The sequence below is a fragment of the Meriones unguiculatus genome, chromosome 3, assembly GCF_030254825.1.
Source record: "Meriones unguiculatus strain TT.TT164.6M chromosome 3, Bangor_MerUng_6.1, whole genome shotgun sequence".
NCBI lineage: Eukaryota > Metazoa > Chordata > Mammalia > Rodentia > Muridae > Meriones > Meriones unguiculatus.
In genome coordinates, this window is record NC_083351.1 from 105610155 (window position 1) to 105637476 (window position 27322).

Consider the following 27322-nt stretch of genomic DNA (forward strand, 5'->3'; position numbering starts at 1 on the left):
AGACACACAGTGCACATACTTCAAACACCCACACAGATAAAAAAATATATAAAAACATATTTTAAGATTAATCTGTGTGAAAAAGCAAATGTCTTCTTCAAGCAAGCAAAGGCTGCTTGAGAGAGCATTACCCACAGCCTTTTCCCATTCCCCACTGTGTGACAGATCCCACCAGGCAGACAAAGAAAGAGGATGGCACCCCACATCCCTACTGTGCAACGACTCTCCCAGATGATCTCAGTTGACTTCTGGCACCCAGTAGGCAGGCACTATCCATCAGTCCCACATCACAGAAGGAGAAACAGAGTATTACAGATAGGTACCTTGTCCAACACACTAAGAGAGCAGGCTTCAGGAGCCACACCTTCACCCAAGCCACTACTTTGGTGTGAATTAGTGTGCCCCACCTTCCCAGGCCACGCTTCACACAGGTGTCTGCTTGAGAGACTTTGGCCCAGTCCACTGTCACAGTTTGTACTAAAACACACAAGCCAACAGAAATCTTCAAAAGAGGGAACTGTGAGAACTTAGTTTGCTGGTATGGACTTTACTAGGAATTCACAAGATACCTAAAAGGCTGCAGCCTAAACAACTATAGTTTATGGAGCTTATGTATGTATGTATATATGTGTATATATATATATTTAACATTGATCTCACTTCCATTTTTCATTGTTCCACCAAACAAATGACCAGTAAGTAGCTTAAGCAGTGACCCAGAGAACTCACAAATCAGCCTTCCAATTTCTATTCGTTTTTTGAAATGAAGGTTGTACTCTATTTTTAATTGCATGTGTGTGAGAAACCTGAGTGCATGTTCCCGTGAAGGCCAGAAGAAGGGCTCAGCTCTCCTTGGGCTGTCATTACAGGAAAGGTTGTGAGCCTCCTGAAGTAGGTTTTGGGAACAGAACCTGAGTTCTCTTCATGAACAGTGTGTGCCTTGAACCACCAGCTATCTGTCCAGCCCCAACTGCTCGAATTTATAATGCCATACTCTTTCCACTTCACATTTATGCAATCTGTCTCCTTAAATCAAATTAATTGTGTATTGGGGACATGAAGTCAAAAGAATGACCAGTTAGGGAACAGAAAAGGGGTCAAGAGGAATGAAGTAAGTGGGGAGGACAGTGAGCTGGGATGGAGACCTTGACATTAAACTAATTACTAATAATAATAATAATAATAAACCTTCCCCACAAAAGAAACAAATGTATTACTGTAGTCAAGAAAAAAATCTTTACCAAACCCATTCAGAAATCATCCATCAGCAATTAAGTACAACAAAGGGGTCATTTTAAGTGGGAAGTTATACATATAACATATGTAGGACATCTCTCTCTCTTACTCCTAAAAAGGAAAATCTGCAAGATATAAGTTTGACTTATTTCTTCCCTCCGTGCAGCTATTCAAAGTGCATCAGAGAGTATGGAAAGCTTTTGCTGTGACCACCCTTTCCAGAACCCTAAGTAAGTCACCTTGGGCCTATTAAGCTAAACCCCAAAGTCCCAGCAAAAAGAAGTCACATGTTCAGAAGGCTTGAGCGTTCTTAAGACCAAGGTGGCCAGAGGCCAGAAGAGTGACAAAGTCCTTTCCCCACTGCCAGGGACACTTGATTAACCAGTGAGCTTTGTGACTGCCAGGACCCAGGGGATGACCCCGGACAAGGCCCTCCCTCTTTCTGCACATGTTGGTAGATAATTTGTTCTATCCATAGTTTGTTAGCCATCACCCACAGAGGACAGGAATCCTCCACTAAAAAGGTAGAAAACAGCATCAAACCCCAATATGAAGTGCCCCGTCAGGTCCTGAGGATTATTTAAAGAACACATGTGCCAACTGGGCCAACTTCCTTTCCCCCCTCAGGCCTGTCATGTCCCTGACTCCCCACTTTGGGCTGAGACACTGGGAACACATGGAAAGAATGACAACAGGACTGCCAGACCTGATTTCCTTATTAGCAAACAGCTGCTTCCAAAAAGAACATTTATTTCAGACATCCGCTAAGACTGTTCTCTCAAGTGTCACTCCATACCCTAACCACAAAATTCTAGGAAAGGGTTTCCAAGTGGCTGAGGGACTTTATTCATTCTTTTCAATTTGTGCATTAGAGACTGCAATGGTTGAGTTTTGAAATACCTCCAAACATATATGCACATACCAACACATGCATGTATGTACATGAATACATATACATACACATATGCATGCATACAGATACATGTACACACATGCACATAAATACACATATAGACAGAGACATGTTTTCACATACACACACTTGTGCACATACACACATACAGAGAGAGATCTCCAGGGTAAGACTTTCCTCTGAGGTTAAAATATGAAACAGTAATTAATTCTCATGTTCATCCTCAAACCAAAAGTGCCTACCAGGACTCTCACCTGCATTATTTTCAACAAAAAGAAGCTCACAGCTCAATATCCTAGTTTATTAACTTTTCTACTTAGTAAGAATGAAGTATTTTTACCAAACAAATATAAATGTAGCCCAGGGGGTTGGAAAGATGATTCAGTTGGTAAAGTGCTTACCATGCAAGCCAGACAGCCTGAGTTCAGGGCCCCAAGACGCATGTAAAAACCCAGGCACAGTGGCATACAACTTTAATCCCAGCACTGGGGAGGTGGAAATAGGCGTGTCCCTGGGTCTGGCTGGCCAGCTAGTCTAAAGTAATTGATCAGCTTTACGTTCAGTGAAAGACCCTGTCTAAGGAAAACCAAGTGGAGCATGATTGAGGAAGATGCTGAACACTGATCTCTGGCCTCTATAGACATGCACACACACCTATATGCCTCTATATACTGTACACACACCAACACACACACACACACACACACACACACACACACACACACACAATCAGGGTTAATGCAATCCTCTGGACTTCCAGAGGCCACAAGGAACAGACTTTGAATCTGTGCACAGTTTCTTAGCCTTAGATCCTTGTCTTGGGTCTCTTTACCTTCTCCTCTAAAAGCTCTCCACCGCTCTTTGTTGACACTGATCAAACACACAGCTTAGCTCTGTGTCCAAAGGTCTTCTCAACAGGTGTGAAGTACTACTGATAAAGAACCTTTATGAGATCTCAAACCCAGAGCCCGCCAGTTCCTAGATCTACAATAAGCAGTTATCTTCCGTAGGGAGGAAAGAAAATGCATTCAAAGCACTCTTTGTTCTTGGAAGATGCATAAACTCGTGACTTTCACAGAATTCACACTGCATTTCAAACTCTGAAATGATACCCACCACAGATCGCTCTCGGTGCTTTCTGTGGAGTCCCCAGTCTTCCTGCCTCTGCTGCTGCAGAGCAGGATGCACATGCCCAGGTCCAGAAGAGGCCACCCACAAGCACTTGGATTTAATAAGTTCACAAGCGGACGTTTACCAGACCATCCAAATCTGAGTGAAGAAGAAAACTTTGCCCACCATATGTAAACTATTATAGTCTGTCACTGTTAAATAAGGCTGATAATATAATATACAAAACAGGCAAGCTAACACATGGAGAAAGCTCACAATTTGAGTAAAAATTCCCTTTATAAGCAAGCGGAACATGTTGAATTCTAACATATACACTTTATTAAAACACAGATGAATTCTAACATATACACTTTATTAAAACACAGATGAAAACATGTTTTCATCTTAAAGTCTGAGATCAATGTTCGAGCGTTAAATTTAACAACTAAAAAAAAACGGTTGAGAACTTAATATACAGTACTGTTTGAGCAACACAAAGCACTTGCATATGAATTCTCATCTCCTTTGATCTTCAGAATAATACCAAAGAAAATCAAGTAACAAAAGTGGGGTTCATAGGAATTCCATTTTCAGTGGCCAGTGATTTCTGGGAGAGAATGAAAACACTCTACCAATCGTGGGTGAAGATACAAAGAAACTAGAGTAATGGGAAGTGCATCCACTTGTGGAGCAACCTCTTCAAAAAACATCAGCCAAATCTTACTATATATATATAGTCCAGCCACTCAACCCCTAGACACTGAGGAAGAAAAAGAAAAACTCCAAGATGCATTAACCTACTGAGGAGCTAAGAAATTGACCAAATCTGAGATGGTTAATACTGACTGATAATCTGACAGGATCTAGAATGACTAGGAGTCAGCCTCTGGGCACACGCTGAATTGTTATCTTGATTGGGTTCATGAGGAAGGAAGACCCAGGCTAAAGGAAGATGGCATCATGCGCTCAGCTTTCATCCTAGACTGTATGAAAAGTGGAGGGTGCTATCTCAGCTTTCTGACTGAGATAAAACATAATCAGCTGCCCCAAGCTCCTCCCACCATGACGGTCTGTACCTTTAAACTGTGAGTCAAACTAAACCCCAAGCTCTTCTTGTTGGATATTTTGCTACAGCAGCAGGAAATTGACTCAGATGAAGCCTTGCATGCAAGCATTTACAGTGGCATTATTTATCCATAATAGCCAAACACTGAAAATAATTCAGATGTCTATCAGTTGGTGTAGGGGCAGACAAAACATGGTAAATTTATGTGCAACTTCTCAGTAACAAGAAAAAAAAATCACCGATATGTTCAATAGTTTCTCCAATAAGAATGAACTTCAGAAACATTGTTGGGAGTGATAAAGGCCAATAAAAAGAATTATATATTGTAGACTTCCATTTCACAAAATTTCTAGAAAGGGTAAATCCACAGACACAGAAGGTAAATGAACTGTGCCCTGCATACCTATACAAATAGAGAAAAGACATTTAACTGTGTATCTACCTTCAGTGTTTCAAATGATTTAAGTTGTTGATTTAAGCTGTTAAAGACTTATCAATTTACCAGCTTGAATACCTCCTACTGGCACATAAATATTCCTAACCATTTTATGGTAGAAAGAAACCAAACTCATTTCTACAATTGGACAATGTGGAGTCAAGAAACATACCAAAAATAAGATCCATAATGATTAGGTATACAAACCATATGTTATATACACATTGAACCTCTGAAGACCTCATGTTGAATTCATTTAGTCCCTCACAAAGCCTGGGCTGGGAGAACCGAGGAGACCTGAGGAGACCACCTGAGGCTGTTCAAACTCAAAGTCCCACCCAAGGCTGATTACAGTGTGCTCCAACACTATCCCACTGGTGAAAGGATCTTAACCCAGGACTGCAGTTGTACCTCCCCGGGGAATGAGTTTTATCAGGACCTACCTGGCTACACTCAGTCATTCACCATTGTCTAACGTTCCTTCCCACCCTTGGGACAAGATAAGATAATCGTACAAAGCTTAAAATGACAGTCTGGTCCTTTGACCGCTGACACCACCATCAAGATTTCCACCTACTGTTGCCCTTTCTTCCCAGAAAGAAATCACCTTGTTCTGGACATGATATTTTGTCCAAAACCAAAAAGCAAGTAACTAAAACACCGATAACACCAGTGCTGGAGATATGAAAGAAGGAGGATGAGAGAAGTTGAAGACCACCCTCAAGAACGTAGAGTTCAAGTCTGACATCAGCTACACTAGACCCTGTCTCTCATTCTACCAGCCACCCCCAACACCCAGGACTCAAGTAATTGTAGAATAGATATATTAAATTAATATCAATATTCAAATCTATGAACAGTTTAGCAACCAAAGCTTTCCTCTTTTTGCTTGCAAGAGTCTGACTTACAGGGTGTAAACCTACTCCACCTGGTTTGGGTGAAGTAGGAGGAGGACCCTTGCTGCTAATGAATTCCAGAAACTGGATGTGGATAATCCATTGTAATACTGGTGTACTATGGTTTTATTCATTTGTGTTTGTTTGTTTGTTTGTTTATTTATTTATTTATGTCTTTTCGAAACAGATTTGTTTTGGTTTGGCTTGGTTTTAGAGGCAGGGTTTTTCTCTTTCTTTCTCTCTCTTTCTTTCTTTCTTTCTTTCTTTCTTTCTTTCTTTCTTTCTTTCTTTCTTTCTTTCTTTCTTTCTTTCTTTCCCCTGTGACACTGTCCTGGCTGTCCTGGAGCTCAGAGATCAGCCTGCTTCTGCTTCCTGTGTCCCCGGAACAAGCTGTGCTTCACCATGCCCAGCATTATGCCTTAAACAGCACATTTTCTCTATGGTCCAGCCCTGTCCCATGGACATCTACTGGAAGAGAGTCCTTTTGAAAGAGCGGCTGCTATTTCAGTCTCCCCTTACTCAAACCCACATCAAGGCTCACATGACTTTCACAACACCAACTTTCTACTACAGAGTCCTCACCTTTGTTACTCTTTGTATCTTGAACTAGATAGATAATTCCTTGTTGATAAGGAGTTCCCCTAGTTGAGAAATAGTTCTAGAGTCAAAACTTTACAGCCATGCAGAAGTTCACTGCTATTGGCCCAATTCACTGAAAGTAGGCTCTACTGTCTCAAGTCTACGGAGTAGACAATTTCATGAAGTAGTGACCAGGAACAGCACATCCGGAGTAGCTGTAGTTTCCAGCAGCATTAAAGCAGGGTGCACATACAGAGAGCACACTGCTGCAGTGTAATTCAACCTGTGACAAACACTAGGGAAAGGCCACGGGGACCAACAGTCTTTGGATACCAGGGGATACGGATTTCCCACCCCTCTGCTCACTGGATGCTTTGCTGATGGCTTGGTTTGGGTTTGGCTTCAATGGAAACCCAACCTGTAATATTTATACAAGAATGGCTGGAACTGCACAGACAGTACACATCCACTGTAGTCTTTAGCCTCAGGCACTAATACAACTCTCAAATGCTTTCAGAACCCAATGTAAAACTCAGAAAGCTCAAACTTGTCTCAAGCAAGAAGGAAGAGCAGAGCAAAGCAAAGGGCATAAGCAGTTATCCTAAATGAGCATGGAAAAAAAGTACACCATAGGGCCAGGAGCCAGGGGCCTGGAAGTTCAAGAGGCAGGTCCAATGGACACCTTCTCTCCTGAGAAGGCTATGTTCTAGGGAGGGCCTAGAAACAGGAAAAATAAAAAATAATAAAAATAAAAAACACTTTCCATCTCCCTGACCTTACTGTAGATTTCTGTAAGTTGCCAGCTATACCAGCTCATTCACAATACAATACCCCAGATGGCAGTGTTCCACAAACAACCCAGAAACCCACCTACAAACCATAGTACAGGGTTCCTACAGAAACTGCTGAGTGGGTAAACACTTGCCACACAAATATGAGAATCTGAGTTTAAATTCCTCACGCCCCTTAGAATAGGGCCATAGCAGTGTACAGTTGTAATTCCAGTGCTCTTATGGTGAGGTTTATTTGGCTCCTATTTCCAGGTAATAACCCATCACTGAGGCAAGTCAGGGCAAAAACTTGAGGCAGAAATGCCGACTGACTCACTCACTGCCTTAGATCCACCTGCTTAAGATAATCTCTCAGAGACATGGTCTATAGGCCATTGATTGAGGTAACCCTCAATTTTCATTCCCTCTTCCCAGGTGACTCCAGGTCATGTCCAGCTGACAAAGACTTAAGCAGAACCCAGGACAAATTGACAGTGAGGCAGGTGTGCCTGCACTCATTACAAGTTCTCTTTGCCCCAAGCTTGGTCCATCCAAGCTCTCCCTAGTACACAGGGACTACATGACATTCTTCCCACTACTATTCCCATATAACGGCCTCTATCACCACTATCCGAAAAAGTTGCCTGCATAAAGATGGCGATAGTCAATCCATGAACAGAAGCAAGGGGGACGAAGGGAGTAGGAAAGAACAGAGTAGAAGGTCTTTTATTAACAGCAAACCACTGTATGTTCAGGGATACTGTATGTATCCCTAGGCAACAAAACAAAGACTCACTGGCTTCTCAAACTACCAATCAAAACCACAAAAAAGGAAGCCGATGGCAACATGTCTACTCAGGAGGATATGGTGCTGCAAAGGGTTTCTTTCCATGGCTGCCAGGACCCTACAGGCCAAGTCAGCCCTGCTTTTTATATCTTATTTCCCTCACCTTCTTCACAATTCCTTACAACACCTGTCCACTTACTGGTTTGAACTGCTGAGACAAGAAAGGAAAAAAAAAAAAATCCCAGAAACAAGATGACGCTGAAAGAAATCACACTTGTCCAAATTACTGAGCCTGCCCCTAAATTTGCAGAAACATGATGTTGCAAAAAGCGAAGATGGAGACCAAATTACCCATCTTCTCCTATAAGCTATCCATGCACACACCTGCAACTCATCCCTCCATCTTGCTTCCCAGATGCCCACAACCCTAGCCTTCCCTCCTTGAAAACTGCCCCTATTAAGAGCCAGGAACTAGGGAAAATTTGGCAGGATGTATATTCCCTCTACCAAATAGGACAGGACACACTGGTGCCCAACCCAGCACCTTCCCTCTTTAGCCATTGCTCCATGGTGAATTATTCCATAAGGAAATGATGAAGTGATCCAGACAAGAAAGAGAAGTAGGTAAACCGGATAGGGACACGTGGAGCTTATAAACATATAACGCTGTCCTAGAGGAACGGCTCAACAGTTAAGCTCACTTGTTGCTCTTATAGAGGACCCCAGTTCTGTTCCCAGCAGCTCATAATGGACTGCAACTACAGATCTAGGGGATCCCCGCTGCCTTCTTCTTGCCAGTGCAGGCACCCCCACTCAAGTGTGCATACTCACACACAGACACGTAAAGAAAAATACATCAATAAAAACAAACAAAACTATTCCAATTCCATGGACTCTCTAAAAATAGGGGAATCTCCTCTTAAGGGAATAACATCACTCAGTTAGGGGGAGCAGAGGCAAGCAGAGGCAGAGGCAGTGCAGATCTGACATCCTGGGGGTCATGGCAACAGATGGCCTGTACCTTACTTCCTAACTCACAGGCCTTTCCTACTATTGACAAGAACCACTGCACCCCAAAGAACTACAAATGTACAAAACTGATAAGAGTATCTTAATGAAATCCTGGTTGCGTTCCGGCTACCATCTATCTGCCTGTAGGAATGAAAAGACAAAAAAACTTACTAAGAAAAGAGGTTTGTTGTTACTTCATAAAAACAAGTGATCTGGAGCACAATGGGAAGAGCACTGAAAACCACTCATTCTCATTCCAGTTTTGCACATTAACAAGCTTCTTTCCGGATTTTATTGAGCCTTGAAAAACAGTTAATGTTTATCATGAAATCATACTTCTTGAATTACAAATAAATAAAAGATTATCTAGTTCAATTAAAAAACCCTGCATAACACAGCAGTGAAGATGCAAAGGAATAAGAGGCCTGCACACCTCCAGAAGAGAAGCAGAAATGATGCAGCCACTGGGGGAAAGTCTGCCAGGTCCTCAAAGGTAAAACATGAGGTTCCCATCTGATCCAGGGATCCACTCCTAGGTGCACGTCCTAAAAGAGTGAAATGGCATGTCCACAGGAACTCAGCCAAACACTCACAGCAGCATTGTTCAGGACAACCTCAAGGGAGAAACAAACCTAGCGGAATAGGTTTCTCAATGTGGTATATCTGTGAGTGAAAAGTTACACAGCACTACAGAACCAGCAGCATGAGTAAGCTTTGAAAGCATGGTGGTGAGCGAAAGGCCGGTCGCCAATGGACACAAACTGTACATGTCATCTAAGTTCACTCACATTAAATGCCCAGGAGGCATTGTTCCTTAAAGGCACATGACAGCCAGAACATAACCAGGATTTCATTAAAACAATCCATATAGACAAAAGGCAGATTGACAGTTAGTTGGCTAGGACACAGGGTAGAAATGACATTAAGATGCAAAACACTTTTTTTGAATGTGTAAACTCTTCTAAAATTGATGGTGGGCCTATATAATCTCATGCAGACATGCACTAAATGTTTACTTAAATAGGGGAAGTGTATGAAATTTGAATTGTATCACAAATAACAAAAAAAAAAAAAAAAAAGAAAAAGAAAAGGGCTGGGAAGGAGGCAGACAGAAGGAAGCTTAGGGAAGCAGGAAGGGAGGGGAAAGGAGAGAATGACCTGGAGAAAAACTGGTAGCCTCCTGTGTAAGCCAATCTATTCTCTGCCTTGAGATAGCCTTTGTGATAACTGAAGGCAGAGAATGAATGAATGATTATCCCTGTCACAGAGAGACAACATAACCTAGAGAAGACAGCTAGAAAGCAATTCACACCTGCAGCTAGGACAAGGACCAATCACTTCAGAGCACTCTACAAAACAAGGGAACAGTTCACTTGTGTCACGCAGGGCTTGTTCACAGGAGAGGACTTGTGAGCCATTCTGCAGGCTTCTGCCCAGCAAGGCAGTGTCTACATTCCGGTCCTGGTCTTGGCACCTTCTTGGGTCACACCCAGCGGCTTTCAGCAGCAGCAGTGCTTTAATTTAATCTCTTTCTGAAAGCCTTGCTAAGGACAGGACACTGGTATGGATCTCATTTACCCAACCACACGCTCTGACTTTCCCTCCAAACCACCAAAACTGCAATTTCACCTGCTGCCAGTTATGAGGTATTTAAAAATAACTTAGTCATTTAAAAATAATCCATCAGGAAGGGGTGGGGCACCCCAGCAGGGAGTAAGAAACACCTACATGACATCAGTGTCTGTGTTTGTTTCTCTCCGTGCCAGCCAAGATTTTATTTAAATAAATTCATCTCACTCAGGCACGAAAATCCATCCTCATTAATTTCCATATTTCTTCTCTTTGGTTTCCTGAGATTTGGAAACTGTGTGACACTTCTGTTTAAGTAGGCAGGAACTGGGGCCTGCTGATCGTTCAGCATGTAAAAGTGATTGCTAACAAGCCTGACGGTCTCAGTTCAATCCCCAGGACCTACCTGTAGAAAAGCGCTGATTCCCACAAACTATCTTCTGGCCTGCACCCCTGTGTTGCACCATGAGGGTATGTGCACTCACATGTAAATAAAACAAAATTAAAATATTTTAAAGTCTTTTTTGTTGTTATTGTTTAGTTTTGTTTCGAGAAAGGGTTTCTCTGTAGCCCTGGCTGTCCTGGAACTCACTCTGTAGACCAGGCTGGCCTCAAAATCAAGAGACTGGCTTTGCCTCTGCCTTTGGAATGCTGGGATTAAAGGCATGCGTCACCACCACCTGGCTAATTTTGAAATCTTTAAAAATTAGAAAATAAAATAAAAGCTAAGAAGCTGAGGATGTGGCTGAGTAATACCGTGCTTAGCATGTGGGAGACCCTGGTGCCTCCCCCAGCACCAAAACAACAACAAACATTTTGACAACCCACTCCTGTGCATGGAAAGAGGAAGCTTTTCTCACAGACAGGGCCTCTCCACCACCAGGTGCGGACTCAGAAGCAAGGACTGTGATCACACAGACACTCCTTCACAAGCCATCAAGGCCTTGTCGGGGCGGGGGTGGATTTGAAGGCCTGATGTTGCTTCCAAGCAAATGTTTCATTTTAGAAAGTTTGGGAACATACTCAGAAGTAGCAAAGATAATATAAGAAGTCCCTGTTCATAACCCACCCACACCCACACAACCTCTGCCACATAGCTGACTGAGAATCATTGAGAATGGATGCTACGTTTTTTCCCAGCATCCTTTTCCGATCTCAGAACTTCCTCCAGGGCACTGTGTCTAGCGCTGTGTCTCCCTGGTTCAGTTTCTCAGACCTTTCTTGTTTGGTGGCCTCGGCAGTTGTGACGAGCACTGGCCAGGTACCTGCAGGACGCCCCTCAGTTAGTGATGCTGTGCAGCCCCTGTGATGTGAACGACTTCCCTAAGTTCCAGATGCTGGAAACTTGTTCCCACCTGGGTAAAAGGTGCACTGGTACAAAAGTTATTCTGTAAAGGAGCTCTCTGGAAGCCTTGCTCTGTCTCCTGAGATGATATCCTCAATTGGGTCATGAAGAGGTAAGGGGTCCTCACCAGCCGTCCTACTTGACTTATCGACCTTTAGAACTGTGAGTGAAATAAGCTTTATCCTTAGAAATCTCCTGGTCTCGGGTATTTTATTTTAGCAATACAAAATAGAGTAGCCATGGGTTTTCAATGTAACTCAGACCTGATATCATGTCAGACTGCCTTTAAGGGGTACCATCTTCACCACAAACTTCACCAAAATACATTAGGCTTCACCTGAATACATTAGGCTCCAGGATCCTCTTTATTTTTTTGTCTTTGGTTGTCATCAGAAAGGGAGAAATACATACAATCTAATTCCTAGGAGCCATGGGGCTAAAATAAGCAGCACTGAAAATGCAGATGAGCAAACACTTACAGGTTTTGTTCAATGGTGCTGGGTCCGAGGTACTCCATTGGGATAAATTTAAACCTCATGCCAAGAGAAATAATTTGGGAAATGATTCAGAGTACCACAGCCCAGCATGTGTATGGCAGAGAGCAGGAGAGACAAAGAGACAGAGACAGACAGATTGACAGACAGACAGAGGGAGATATGGAGCAAGGAGGCAGCCTGCCAGGAGCAAGTTCTAGCGTCTGAATGGGCCAAGTCCTTATAGGCACTTGGGAAGCCTGGAGCTGAAAGGTCCAATTTTCTGCAAAAGTGTCACCCGAGGTTGAGACACCCTGTAAATGGGCTTACACAGCTCCCCTTAATTACCACCTATAAACTATTAACAGTACCATACAGCTCAACAATAGAGGCATTCACCTTTGTCTAGCCAGGGCACAAACAGTCTAAGACACCTCACAGGCTCAGCTCTGGAAGCCACAGAGGAATCAAATTGCCCTTGCTGCCAATGCAATGTGGAGAAAATGACTTCCACAAACAATACAGTGTACTCAGTTTTTCAAGTTTCATTTACAAGAAACAAGCACACATGAGGGGCCACATGGTCTGAAAGGATCAGGTTTTACTTCTATCTCAGTCATTCCACACTTGGAAACCCTCAAGGCCACCAGCTGAATTAGTGTGTGAGGAGGCTGAGGCTTGGTCAATACACCACTGAGCTGAACGTGAAGGAATGAGCCAAGCCAGGTGAGCTGCATCAAAGGCCTGCCAATCAAAGCCAGCAGTGTCCCTCCTGGAGCAGACCCCTCGGGGCCACACCCTGAACACAAGGAAAGACAGTTCCTGGCTCCTACAGTCCCCATCAGCCTCATTCGTAGCCACCAGCGCTCTAGGCTCTATGCCAGTAGTTCTTAACCAGTAAGTTGCATATCAAATACTTACAATTCCTAACAGTAACAAAATTACAGTTATGAAATAGCAATGAAATAATTTTATGGCTGAGGGTCACCACAACATGAGGAACTGCACTAAAGGGTCACAGCATTACAAAGGCTGAAAACCACTGTTCTACGAGGACCCAAAAGACCCTAGTTCAAAAAAAAAAAAAAAAAAGGTCTCAACTTCCCTCTTTCATCCAGGAAGTTGCTCACCACCTGATGCTGGCTCAATGTAAGGATTAATGGGCCACACCTAGGAAGCCTCCCCATAGAGTCACTGCATCACTTGGGGCAATTCCCCAGGCTCAACTCCAGAGATGCCAATTAAGTTCCCATGACCATCATCACTCAGATTCACTACTCTATACCTAGGCAGCTTGGCTTTGCTGGAAGAAAGGGCACAGTGAGTAAATGTAGAAAGAGCTCCATAAGATCAGGATGCTATTCCTAAAACTCAGAACAAGTGGCAGTCCCAACTGCTAGCCTCTTCCTGTGCAAGACCCTGCTCTCTCTTTTCTGAAAAGCTGAGCTCTGTCTTCCAAGCATGACTAGAAAAACTACAAGCAAAGTCAGCTAATGACTCAGGCTGCAATCACCAGCAGCCAGCAAATTTCCCATCAACTCTCAAAGGATGGGGGTTTTCATGTTTTCCTTCAGAGCAAAGTCAAACTACAGAGGCGTTTTTAATATGTTGCTACTACCCAAGGACCAAATAGAGATATGAAAAACTTCAGTGTATGTCAGTGACTGGGGTTGGTCTGGCTGGAATGAGGCAGGGTCTTCCAGCTGGTGAAAGAACGAGGGCTCCTTTCCCTTAGGGTATGCATTCACCAACTCAGGGACTATCTTAGTGTTCATCACTGTGACAAAACACCATGACTAAAAGCAACTTGGGGAGGAAAGGGTTTATTTGGCTTACACATCCTGAATCATAGTCCTCTGAGGAGAGCCAAGGCAGAAAGTCAAACTGAGCAAGATCCTGGAGGTAGGAGCTGATACAGAGGCCACAGAGGGGTGCTGCTACTGATTCAGCCCGCTCCTTTATAGAACCCAGGACGATCAGCCTAGGGTGGTACAACCCAGAATGAGCTAGGCCCTCCTGCAATCACTAATTAAGAAAATGCCCTATAGGCTTGCCAATAGCACAGCTCCCTTTCTTTCTTTTTCTCTTTCTTTCTTTCTCTCTCTCACTCTCTTTTTCTGAGATAGGGTTTTTCTGTGTAGCCTTGGCTGTCCTGGACTCACTTTGTAGATCAGGCTGGCCTCAAACTCATAGCCTTCCTGAGTACTAAGTTCAAAGATGTGTGCCACCACACTCACCAACAGCATAGTCTTTTTTTTTTAAGATTTTATTTATTTATTTGTTATGTGTACACCAGATCTTATTATGCACCAGAACTCATTATAGATGGCTGTGAGCCACCATGTGGTTGCTGGGAATTGAACGCAGGACCTTCAGAAGAGCAGTCAGTGCCTTAACCTCTGAGCCATCTCTCCAGCCCTCAGCATAGTCTTATAAAGGCATTTTTTTTTTCAATTGAGCTACCTTCCCCTCAGATGACTATAACTTGTGTAAAGTAGACACAGAACTAATTAGCCAGCATGGTGACCCTCAAACCTAGTTTACCTAAGAAAACATCACAAGAAGCAAACAGCAGCTTGCAGCGTTAGCACAGACCACAGGGTACAAAGCCAGGGATGTTGTAAACAGTTGGTCCCAGAGGGAAAAGCCTCAGCTCCAAGCAAAGCCAGGGAGGACGAGGGGACATAAATATTCTGTCCACAGATGGGACTCACTTCTCCTTAGGAATTTGCTATGAAACCTAGTATACACCTCCACAGTTATAATTTGCCTCTATAATGAACACTCACTGTAATGCAAGTTCTTGCTTTGAAATTATTGAGTTGAAAGGTCAGTGTAAAATATGTCATTTAAAACATTTAAAAAAGCTCCCACAGAGGCGCATGTATACGCAAATGGCTTGCTAAACCATGGTTTTCATGTGTTCCTAGTCCCCACCCTGAAAACTGAGCCCCCAATGTAACAGTTTTGAGAGGTGGCCTTCAGGAGGTGTTAGGTCACAAGGGCTGGGCCTCCCTTATTTAAGGGAGTAGGTGACTTATCACAATCGAGGGCTCCAGACAGAAGGCTGGATTTGGCTCTCTACTATCTCTTTTCACAAGAGAAATAAATCTTTGTTTAAAAACTTAGGCAGGTCCAACCAAAGAAAATAAGTCTACTCTTTGCAAGAAGTTGTTCATCGGTATGATTCAGGGACTCTGCACTGCACAGACACCCAGAGGAAGTACCGAAAAACCCCATTCTACAGCAACAGCAGCTGCCCCCAAAGTGTCTGAGCGACCATCTCTATACACACTCAAATCTGTGAAGCCCACCCACTCCTATTCAACTGACAAGGAACTTTAATCCTTCTGCACAATGCACAATGCTGTTCCCTCTCCTTCCGCCAGCAAGCTGGAGGATCTCTTCAACCGCACAATCTAAATGCCTTTGTTTTCAGCACAAATGTCACAAAGGTTTGTCAACAAACAACAAATATCTACAAAAATACCCACATACCTCCAAATTCTACTTGTAGGCTACCCTGAAAGGTCTCCTTGGGGAACCTATTTAAGGGGGATGTTCTAGCATCATTTCTGAACAACAGAGCCAACAGGCTATAAACTTTTCATTTCCTGGAAAAGAATAAAACTAGGGCCGGAGATATAGCTCAGCAGTTAGTTAAGAGCACTGGCTGGTTTCCCAGAGGACCAGTGTTCAGTTCCCACTACCCATAAGGCAGTTCACAACTGTAAATACAGGTCCAAGGAATCCAATGCCTTCTTCAGACTTTCGTGAACATCAGGTATGAATGTAATTCATCTATACATAAGCAGATAAACACAGAGAACATATAAACAAACAAACAAACAAGCTTTTAAAGAAAGCTAAATACAGGTCCAAGGAATCCAATGCCTTCTTCAGACTTTCGTGAACATCAGGTATGAATGTAATTCATCTATACATAAGCAGATAAACACACAGAGCATATAAACAAACAAACAAACAAGCTTTTAAAGAAAGCTAAAAGGACCCTAAGGAGTTGCTGCTGTATGTTTGCACATATACTGGGGCTCAGGATGTAAACTGTTAACAAGCACAGAAACCTGACTTCAGGTCCCCAGTACTCAGGTAAAGAGCCTGGCATGAAGCCTGAAACCTGTAATCTCAGTTCTAGGAAGGCAGACAGGAGGACCTCTGGGTCTCACTAGTCAGGCAGTCCAGCCAACCACAGGCCTCCAAGGTCAGTGAGAGATCCTGCCTCAAACAAACAAACAAACAAAAGAAAGGAAGGAAGAAAGAAGGGAGGGAGGGAAAAAGGGAGTTAGGAAAATGAAAGGAGGGAGTTAGACAACCAACTAAGGAACATACTCAAGGCTGACCTCTGGCTTCTATATGCACACTTCCTCATCTGAATATTCACTACACACTCCAAACAAGAACATTTAAATTTTTAAGAATGCAGGTATACAGAGAAAAACAAACAACAGCAAATTCTGCACTGGCAGCTAATGCCGAATTCAAAACCATCATCATGAACTCACCAAATGCACTGAGTGGCTAAAGGGTGACTAAAAGTCTGAAGACTCTAATCAGGACTCCGCCTTGAACTAGGAAAGTTGGCCTGCAGCACACACACCCTCCTGTCATCATTCACAGGAGAGATAAGAGGACATTCTGGGACACACATGGCTAGCAGGCAAGGAAGTGAAATCAGCAGCAGGAAACAACAGGATCTCTTCCCTGTCTCCAGTGATAAAACTTTCAGGAGCTTCCTTTGGTCCTTCAGTGGTGGCCAGTTCCTTAGGAACCCTTCTCATCTGCCCGTTAAGGTCACAGCTGGAGCTATGGATATAATTTTTAAATGTGAGGCACATAAAAAAAAATGCTGGAGAAACGGTTCTGTTGGTAAAGTACTGAGGTGAAAGCATGAAGTCACAAGTTCAAACCCTAATATCCATTAAAAAATCAAAGGCCAAGTAAAAACTGAGAGAACCTGTCTCAAAATAAAAATAATACAAAAAACTAATAAAATAGAGAACAGCTGGGGAAGATACCCAGGGCTGACCTCTTGAGGTCACATTCATGAACACACACAAACAAGTACAGAGAGACAGAGACATCGAGAAATGTAGACACATTATTAACCCAATCAGTCTGGCTAGCTTCTTGTCAACCTGACAGAGACCAGGTCATATGAGAAGGAACTACAACTGGGAAAAGGCCTCCATCAAACTGGCCTGCAGGCAGGTCTGTGGGGCATTTGCTTGATGTGGGAGGGTCCAGCTCACGGTGGGAAGTGCATCTCTGAAAAGGTGGGCCTTCGTGGCATAAGACAGCAGGGTGAGCAAGAGAACAAACCAGCAAGCAGCACTCCTCCATGGCCTATGCTTCACTTCCTGCATCCATGTTCAAGCCTTGAGTTCCTGCCCTGTCCCTCAGCCACAGACTGTAAACTGTAAACTGATAAAAACCCTTTCTTCCCCGAGTTGCTCTTAGTCTTAGTGTTCATCATAGCAATGATACACAAACAAAGATAAAAAAACGGAGGTGTTACCACCCTTCTGTTTGCCTGTCCCCACTTAGGTAACATGTACAAAATTGCCCAGTGACAATGGAAAGTGTGTCTGTCACCTGCCCAACCCTGACCTACTTTTCTTCAACATTCACAAGATGAAGAAGCAGAAAATTCTTTTTCTTTACATCTGGAATTAAAAAAGGATTAGGTAAATCATAATTGTGGACCAAAGTGAATTCTCCATGCCCAGCACGGAAGATGACTGACCCACCACAGAGAAACTTAGCACTGACATTGCCTGTGACATTACTGACAGACGAAGAAAGTACGTGTTTGCTACAGTAAAAATTCACAGCAATTTCTGCAGCCATGTTTCCTAAACTCTTGAACTCTTAATTACACAGATACCCGGTGCTTTAGAGTTATAACAAGCAACACTAGACAATTAACTCCATGGTGAGCAGCAAAATGTGTGTTTCCACCTCAAAACCATCCTCTCCTCCTCCCAATCAGGCCCAGGGTTTTAATGAGATGGGGAAGGAGGAAACCCTTTGTGGACTTAATGGTGAGCTACAGTAAGTGTATCTTGATTGGAGTTTCTACAGGTTAGAATCTGCAGTATGTCCAAGAAAAAAGAAAAATGCCCAACCTGGAACCTAGAATTTTAGTGACCTGGAAGCTGAGTATGCGAAATCTTGTAAATTAACACCACTCCCAAAAGCCAACAGAGAGGCAAGCAGTTCTAAGAGAAACTCAGTTTTCCAGAAGCCAATGGACTGCTCTGGCTGGTGTCAAGGGTCCCATCCAGGTCACCTGTTCTCAACATTTGTGCCTAATTCCCCCGACCCCATGCATCTTAAATGCATGCTACTCTGGTCCCTCCACGCTGATAATTCTTCTTCTTGGGGGATCTACTAGACCCAGCCCTTTTCAGCCAGACTGAGAGACTTTCACCCCAGCCTACACTAAGCCTCTGCATGTTGCTCTGTTCACATGCCATTGGACCCTTCAGCCTGGGCACCACCATGTATCTGCCATTCTGGAAGGTTCTCCCACTGGTTAGGCTATCTGACTCAAGTCAAAACTGCCATGGTGATTTGAGTGAGAATGGACCCCACAGGCTCTTATTTGAATGCTTGGTCTCTACTTGGTGGAACCATTTGGGAAGGATTAGGAGATGTAGCCTTCTTGAAGGAGGTGTCACTGGAGCTGAGCTTTGAGGTCTCAGAAGCCCACATGCCATTCCCACGCATGCTCTCCCTCCCCGACCCCCTACTTTGTGCTCATGGACCAGACCTAAGCTTTCAACTATTTCTCTGTAGCCATGCCTGCTTCCCTGCTGCCATGTTTGTCATGGCTACTAACGCTCTGGAACCATGAGCTCCCATATTAAATGCTTTCTTTCTAAGTTGCCTTGGTCTGGTGTTTTGTCATAGTGATAGGAAAAAAAAAAAAGACAAAAAGAAAGAAAATAACTAAGACAACTGGCCCCTGCCGTAGCTGCTTACCAGACCACCACTGCTTATTTATCACTTTATCCTGGCTCAGTGTAATGCCTGGCACCAGGAAGGCACAGATGGGAAAGGAAAAGAGGATTCAGAACAAAGATCCAAGAACACGGTGGACCAAACTCTATCCACACTTCTGGCCACCTGGCCAGAAGATTGACTTCTGTCAGCCACACCCTAACCACAATCTTTGAGCTCAACTTTCCTTCCCAAACATCTAAACAAAGGAGAATATTCAATTGTTTCTAATGTTCACAACTATAGACACCAGTAATAAAAAGTGAGAGGAACACCCTGGAGTTTTGTTCCAATGCCAGTGGTTTCTAAGGAGTTCCCTGCTTGAGCAGTCAGAAGCCAAGTACATCACCTGAATCATTCATGCGCTGTCTGAATGGTAGACCAGATGCCTGAAAGACAGGCTTGAAGAATTCCCACCCCACTGCTGCTTTCCTGAGCCAGACCATCATGAAGCCACATTTTCCACACGGGCACAGGCTCTCTGAAAATGACTGATCTGAGGAGCTGTTTGTTTTTTCAGCCCATACTGAGGCATGCAGGGGTGCTCTCCAGAGCCTTGACCTGGTGTTCTATTTCGTTCATGTATCCCAAGGTATGTTCTTACCTTTTAGCAAATTCTTTTTGCCTGGAAAACCTTCACCTAAAATTCCAAAATGTGTTCATTCATTCTACAAATATTTATCTAATGGTCATGACTGGCCAGGCACTGGGCCACAGCCAAGAAGGGCACAGAATTCAACAGCAATGACATGACATTCAGAATCTTGCTGCTCGGGCTCCAATTTCCTACTGGCTGGGTGACTATGGAGAATGGCAGTAAATATAAGCAAACAGACAAAATGACCATGGGCTGGTCACTGGTGTAGGCACTTCTCTCCCACTAACTTCTTTAATTCTTATGACACCTAGGGAGTGAGTCACTATATACTCCCATTTTACAGATGTGGGAACTAAGGCTGAGAAGAAGAAAAACTTGCTCAAGGTCCCAGGGCTAACAGGTGGTCGAACAAGTCTGGTGTTCCTTTTCTTTCTTTATTTTTTTTTTTAATTTTTCAAATAGTTTTACTCATGTATAATTTACATACCATAAAATTAATGGTGCCTAGGCAAGTCCAACCTTACAAGTATTCACTATAGCCCTCCACCCACTCCCTGCCCCTGAGCTGTCCTGGTTTACAGAATATAGGAATAATCTGTGCCCCACAGAGCATCTAAGAGGCCTGCTGAGGGAATGAATAATAGTCAGCACAGCCCAGGGACTGGCGTGGAAGACTGGTCAAACTGCAGCCTGTCACTCAGTTTAATCCAAAACAAAACTGGTCATTACAGAAAGTAGCAAAGGTTTGAAATAATGGGCCTATTTGAGAATGGTGAGTTAATCTAACTAAATCCACCTAAAGCACTGGCTAGTGCCTCCGCTAAGATGAGTCCTGAATATATGACACACACAGTAGGAGGCAAAGAATCTTGAGTGCTGTGGAGAAACTAAATCTCTTTTCTGGAGAGAATTTGTGAGCTAACTATCACATACTTGGCATCAAAACCTCTATAAGAAACACCTCCAAGAAGGAACTCCAAGTATCCAATGCCCAGACAAGCCTCCTGAATGTCTATGTCTGGTCTCGTTCTGAAAGCTTACTATTGGGACTGAGGGTGCTAATCTCCCTGACCTTGAGCCCTCCTTTCCCAAGCCATCACTAGAGTGGGAGCCTGTCCTTGGAGCCAGTCCCCCCCACCACTACTACACACACACACACACACACACACACACACACACCATCCCCCCTCCCCACCCAATAAGATAGGGCACAGGAGAGGTGAGTGAAGAAGAAACCAAAGGAATATTCACCCATCCATGAGGCCAGCTGCTCTCCCTGAAACCAGAGCTGCCCTATGAAATCCAAGTCTTGCCTCGCTTCATGGACCTCTAGCCAGGCAACAGGCCTATGTCAGACTTGCACTGATACACAAGTGCAAGAAAACTAGAAAGTTCTAGGCTCTGCCAAGCAAAAAGATGTTTAGCTTAAATGCAACCCATATTCAAATAGATTTCACAAATCTCAGGGATCCAATGGAATGAAGTGGTCTGTAGTTTGCTTTAGAAAGTAAACTCTGTTACTGCCGGAACCAAGAAATTCAATTCCTCATTTCAAAGATACTGGTGATCTGTATGGAATCATCATGTATGTGACCCACATGTGACAATGTATGGATGACAGTGACTGCTTGAGGGGTTCATAACTTGTTATAACCCAGCAACTGTGGAGTCTACCTTTCCACTCAGCATCTTCTGGGACAAAGAAGAGACACAGTGTCACTAGACTAAATTGGTGCATCATAAGGTCCCTAACCAGAAGCAACAGATTACTTAGCTCTTTCACAAAAGTGATGATGCCCTACACGAATAGCCAATCACAGGCCCTGAGGGCCACCTCTGCCAACAAGTTGAGCCGTGATGAGTGGCAGACTTGAGGACAATGAGGTAGATACAAAGTCAAGCCTTAATACTGCACTGAAAGGAGACACCAGCAGGTTCTCCTAGGACTAAATGAGTGTGAATCTGAGTTCGGGAGTGTCTACTGTATCACCACTCACACACGGAGTGAGGAAATCCTTTACCATGTGTATCCCTCTCTTGTAGCCTTAGCAATCACCCTGGCTGTACTCACTTGATGGCGCTATCTGCTGGTTGAGCCAAATAGAAGTCTATAAACACTGTCCTGATAGTAATTCACTCCCAGCAGGCCCCAGTGGTCAAAAGGGAAGAAGTTTGCTGCTTCACACCCACCAACATCACATTCCAATTTAAATCATTAACCCCCAAGACTGGATGCCAAAAGCTAGTATGGCCCAAACCACCTTCCTCTTACCTCTCCAGACATCCTCATCTCTCCACCATCACTGGCTTACTGAGCTGGGAAAGGACCCTTCTGTATACCTGCTCCTCATATCCAGAAGACCTGCTGCTTCTTCCACTCTCAGTCCTTTTGTAGATACATCTCCTGCGCCTCTGCTCTCCCCTCAAACCCCCAGCTAACTCAGAGAAGGCAAGTCACTGGTGTTCAAGAAAGCAGGGGTGGGGGAATCACCATTTCAGACAACTCCTCTTGTCTCTACTCTTTCTTTTGTCTATCAAATGACACAGCAAGATTCAAAGTGGACACACATGCCCCTGTCCCCATGGGCTGCTGTGCTTCAAATGACAGGCAGAGACTGAGCCAGCCAAGGCATGAAGAGGGCATGTCCAAGAAGAACAAAGAAGATACAGAAAGAAAGAATATCAGAGACTACAGTGATAGATTACAGGAAAGCCTCAGGGTCTGCCATACCAACCGCTAACAGGCCACTGACACAATGACCTATTGAAAGCACTCAAAAAGCTTACACAGGCACATGATCTCCCATCATCCCTAAATGAACTCTTGGTGCTACCACATCCAAAAGTACCAGTGGGACAACACTAAAATGTTTGTATTATGACACTTATAGAAGATGACAGGGACAGCTTTAAAAACAACTTCAATGCGCAGCTTCAATGTGGAAGAAGGCAAGCATCCTGTGTCTGCTCTGGATCTCCAATTTCACTATCACAGAAAACTGGGAGCTCTATGCTGTGGTATTTCCACATGGTTGCTTCAGGGAAGGAAGTGAGGAGCAAAGGAAGTGAGGATGAGGGAAGGAAGCAACTTCATGCTCTGTCTGAGAAGTGAAGACTGAAAATCCATGTCTAGGGTTGGGAAAATGGTACAGTCAGCAAAGTGCCTCAAAAGCAGCCAGTTCTGTTCCCAGAGTTCCTTTTCAAAAAGCCTGCTTTTGGTAGCATGTACTGGTAATCCAAATGCCAGGTAGGGGGAGAAAGGACCTGAGGCTCCTGGCCAGCCAGCACAGTCGAAGAAGCAAGTGCAAGCCTGCTAGAGACCCTGCCTCAAAAAACAACAACAACAACAACAAAAAAAAAAAGGTTTTATTTGAAAAGATATACAGTCCCTATCAGCTGTCCTCCAGGACCCACACACATACCCGGGAGCAGGGACAGGCAGGATGATCTGGCATGAACTCAAAATGTATTTCTGCTATCTTTGAAAGAAAGGAACAGTGGTAATCACTGAGCGCTAAAGCCAATAAAATGGCTGAGTGTTCTCTCAGGCTACGTCAAGAGAGTCTGGACATTCCTATTGTCCAGCACGTGTGCAAAGTCGCAGCACATGTGGAGGCTGAGCCAGGGCTCCTGTGCGTGAGTCATTGTGAGCTTCTGATGTGGCGGTGCTAAGTCTGTGACTGCTTTGGTTGTTTCTCTAAAATCACCCCACACCTCCCATGGCTAGAAGCCGGAGGAAGGCCATAAACTCTTAAAATAGGAAAATATAACATTTCCCCCCTTCAAAACGAAGCTATCTGCTTTCTATACATGGATGATCTGAGTGAAGCATAACAACAGCTTCAAAAATCCAGACAACACAGAGATCCATCCCAAAAGTCAGAAATGTGTCCTTGCTCCAGTCGCAAGCAGAGTAAAGGAGTTTCAGGGGCAAATGAAGACTAGCTCACACCACTCCTTTCTTCTGTACAAAGTAAAGTCTCACTTTTCACAACTTAGGCAGAGCAAACTCCAGCCAGAGAGTGTTTGGCCCACTCACTAAAAATGGACACCTTGCCAGTGTCACACGATTTGGGATACTTCACAGGTATCAGGCCTCTTCTTGGAACGTAGAAAGTTGGTAACAAAAAGTCCCAGTTCTCCCAGGTCGGTTAGCCACAGTACAGCTCATCTCACTCACCTGCTGGGCTGCTGGTTCAGCCTGTGTGGGCCACGGTTTGTCCCCCTTTTATCCAGCGCTTTTCACAGTCGAGACCTCACCTCAGGCTTTTAAAAGGGCATTGTTTTGTATATAATGGCTCCATTCATGGTAAGGTTTTGAAGGGAAGTATTTCAAGTTATTTAATGGACTTGTCAAGTGTTGCTCTTAATTAAACTTGGCTCAAATCGAAAGGAAAGTAGGTATGAATGTGGGCCAGTCTTGGGTATAGGACATTGAGTCATACCTTAATTCTGACCAAATGGCAGGATAAATTCCATTTCAAATGTCTGTATTTGAGCCAGCCAAATAAGTATTCTATTTATAGTGCCAAGGGTTAAAGCTTCCAGACACCCTTCATCTGCCACCCTCCACCCAGCATGTGCACATGTGGGTGAGTGCACGCACGCGCGTGCGCGCACACACACACACAATATCTCTGCTTTGATATTGAATTTCAGCCTCCAGCAAGTCAGGCTTTTTCCGTTAGTTTGTTTTTGATGATTCCTGAGCTATAGGCACGCTTTTTGGCCACCTGCCAATCACACAAGGAAATTCTGTTTATTCCTCAAATAAACAAGAGGTTGGGGAGGTACAGGGGCGTGTCCCACTCACTTGGGCTTTCATAAAGTTGTCCAGAAGTTTACACGTATCAAAGCACTTCCTTCTTAACTGATGAACATCAGACCCGAATGTAAACGGTTTCTGTCTCCCCTGCTAGGAAGCAAACCATCCCACACTCAGGATGTACAGGAGCTAAAACGCACTGCCTTAGAGGGGCACAGCAAGCTATCTATATTCTCTCGAAATTCTTGCCAATTTATCTTAAAAATTTTAATGGTAGTTGGGGGGGGTCACTGAGGAGACGTTTCAATTGGGTAAACATAACAACCTGAGTTCAGATTAGTGCAGGACCCACACAAAAGCTAGGTGCGGTAGGTAATCTTGCCTGTAACCACAGCACTAGGAAGGCAGTGCCACCCAGCACTGGGAGGGCAGTGATGCTGGGCTCAGTGGCAGTGTAACCCAGCACTGGAAGGGTAGTTATGAAGATGCTGGGCTCAGTGGCAGTGTAAGCCCAACACTGGGAAGGCAGTGATGGAGATACTGGGCTCAGTGATAAGTCATTCTGACAGAACAGTGAGGTCAGGATTAGTGAGATACCCTGTCCCAATAAATAAGGTTCAGAGCACCAGAGGAAGATACCTGCTGTTGACGTCTGTCCTCAATATGTACTCACATGGACAAGTCAGTCTACACATATATGTGCACACACATATGACATATACATGCATACCCATCCATGCATGCATACACACAGACCAAAAAAAATATCAAAATCTTAGAGTCTTAGGTAAGTCTTCCTGACTAGCCAGGAGGCAGGGTTGCATTCCTTGGAACTCTGGAGGGGATCCAGGCTGGACGTGAACTGCTTGTGAACATTTCAAACAGCAACTGTTTGCTTCTCCCTGTGCAGCCAGTCACAGCTATGCAATGTATTCCAAGTTTCACCATAGATGAGACACTCTTTTCTTCCAAGCTCACAAGTAAAGGTTATCTTTTGAAAAACCGAATCACAGGCTGCATGCCTAGCTGAAGGAGGACAGGAAGTCATGCCACCATTGAGACTCCAGGATGGCAATAGACCGTAGAAGGCCAGAGCTTCTGGTGTTGGGAAAGATGGTCCACATGGGGCAGCACCAGCCTTGGACAATGACCTTGGAAGGAGTGGACAGTTGTGCGACATGGTGTTGGGGTGTAGACATGATGCCAAACCTCCTCTACAAACTCACTGTGCAGGCAGGTGTGCAGTAAGGTCCAGATGCATGGCAGGGAGAAACTAAATACCACAGACAAAGAAAAGTCCAGCCCCACAGTAGGGCAAGGCAAAGATGAGCTGCTGAAGTGGTACAAAACAGGACAGAATGAGGGCTGGGGAAATGGCTCCCCTGGTAACGTGCTCCTCACGTGCAAGCATGGGAGCTTGGGTCCAGGGAGCAGCATCCCACACCTGTAGTCGTAGCACTGGGGAGGAGGATCCAGGAAGATCTCTGGTGCTCATTGGCTAGTCCACCTAGGCAGTTGGTAGGCTCTACAGTCAGTAAGAGAGCCAGTCTCAAAAAAGATAGTGTAGGGCCAGAGAAGAACACACCCAACATAGACCTCAAGCCTCCACATGCATGTACACACATGAACATCCACACACATAACACACTCACAAGTGTGGGCTAGAGAGATGGCTCATTGGCTGAAAGTATTTCCCTCTCTTGCAGAGGACCTGAGTTTGGTCTCAGCACACACATTAGCTAGCGACTGCCTTCAACTCCTGTGCAATGCACCCTCTTCTGGCATCCATAGGAATCCACACACACACACACACACACACACACACACACTCATAAATAAATAAAATCCTTAAAAAACAAAAAAACAGGAGTGCCACGCCACAACAGAATAAATGTGATGATCATATGGTGATCACAGGCGCCTCTTACAGGATTCTGAGTTAAGACCAGAGAGCACACAGCACTCATTAGGAGCCTGGGCTCCTCCTCCCAGGAAGAAGGTACCCAGAAAGAGTGATTTCCACTGCAAAAATGGATCAGGAAACCTAAGGAATACTAGCTATTGACAACAGAGGCCTAAAGTTCCAAAGGGGCTTAGGGGCTGAACCACGTATTGAAGGGGATGTTCTCACTAGAGTCCCAATGGGAAGTAGGCACAGAATATGGTACATTACCTAACCTGGGGGCAGCACAGGCTGGCAACGCCCACCCACTGCCAAGCTGTGTGCTACTCCCACCTGCCAGCCATGTGATTCCAACCCGAGACAACCTCCCCAAGGACCCCCATGAGACTTTACCAGAACACCTGCAAATTCTGTGGGGCCATTCCTAGGACAGCCTGGTGTCTAATATGGGTAGGTCTCTATCAGACAGTGGCCTGCTAATAGGCAAATCAACATATACCAGAATCATCATCTCTTAGGACCAAGGATGTCGGTAACACGGAGCCCACCCACAGTACTACAATGTGCAGACCTGTTCTCTATGCTGAGTCTGCTATTTTTGTCTTGCTTATTTGTAAATGAAGGGTCTAGTCTCAGATACTGGAAGAAGTCTTAGACAAAACACAGACTCAGATGGAACCCAAGCCATGAAAATAACCTTAAGAGAGAGCCACTAACTAGGGTGGGATCCTAGCACAAACAATATAGGGATGTCATCAGTCCTTGGAACCAGCGATCCAGGTCATGAGAACTCAAAAGAATAGACACAAAGAGGCTCTGGAGGACCCAAAATACTAGAAATT

General features: G+C 44.3%; 1 protein-coding gene across 1 annotated transcript in view; it reads right to left on the minus strand.

Annotated features, from left to right (window-relative positions):
* The window catches only part of Myo10 (myosin X), a 197603-nt gene that overhangs the window by 150270 nt on the left and 20011 nt on the right, over positions 1-27322 (minus strand). The gene's annotated exons all lie outside the window — the stretch shown is intronic.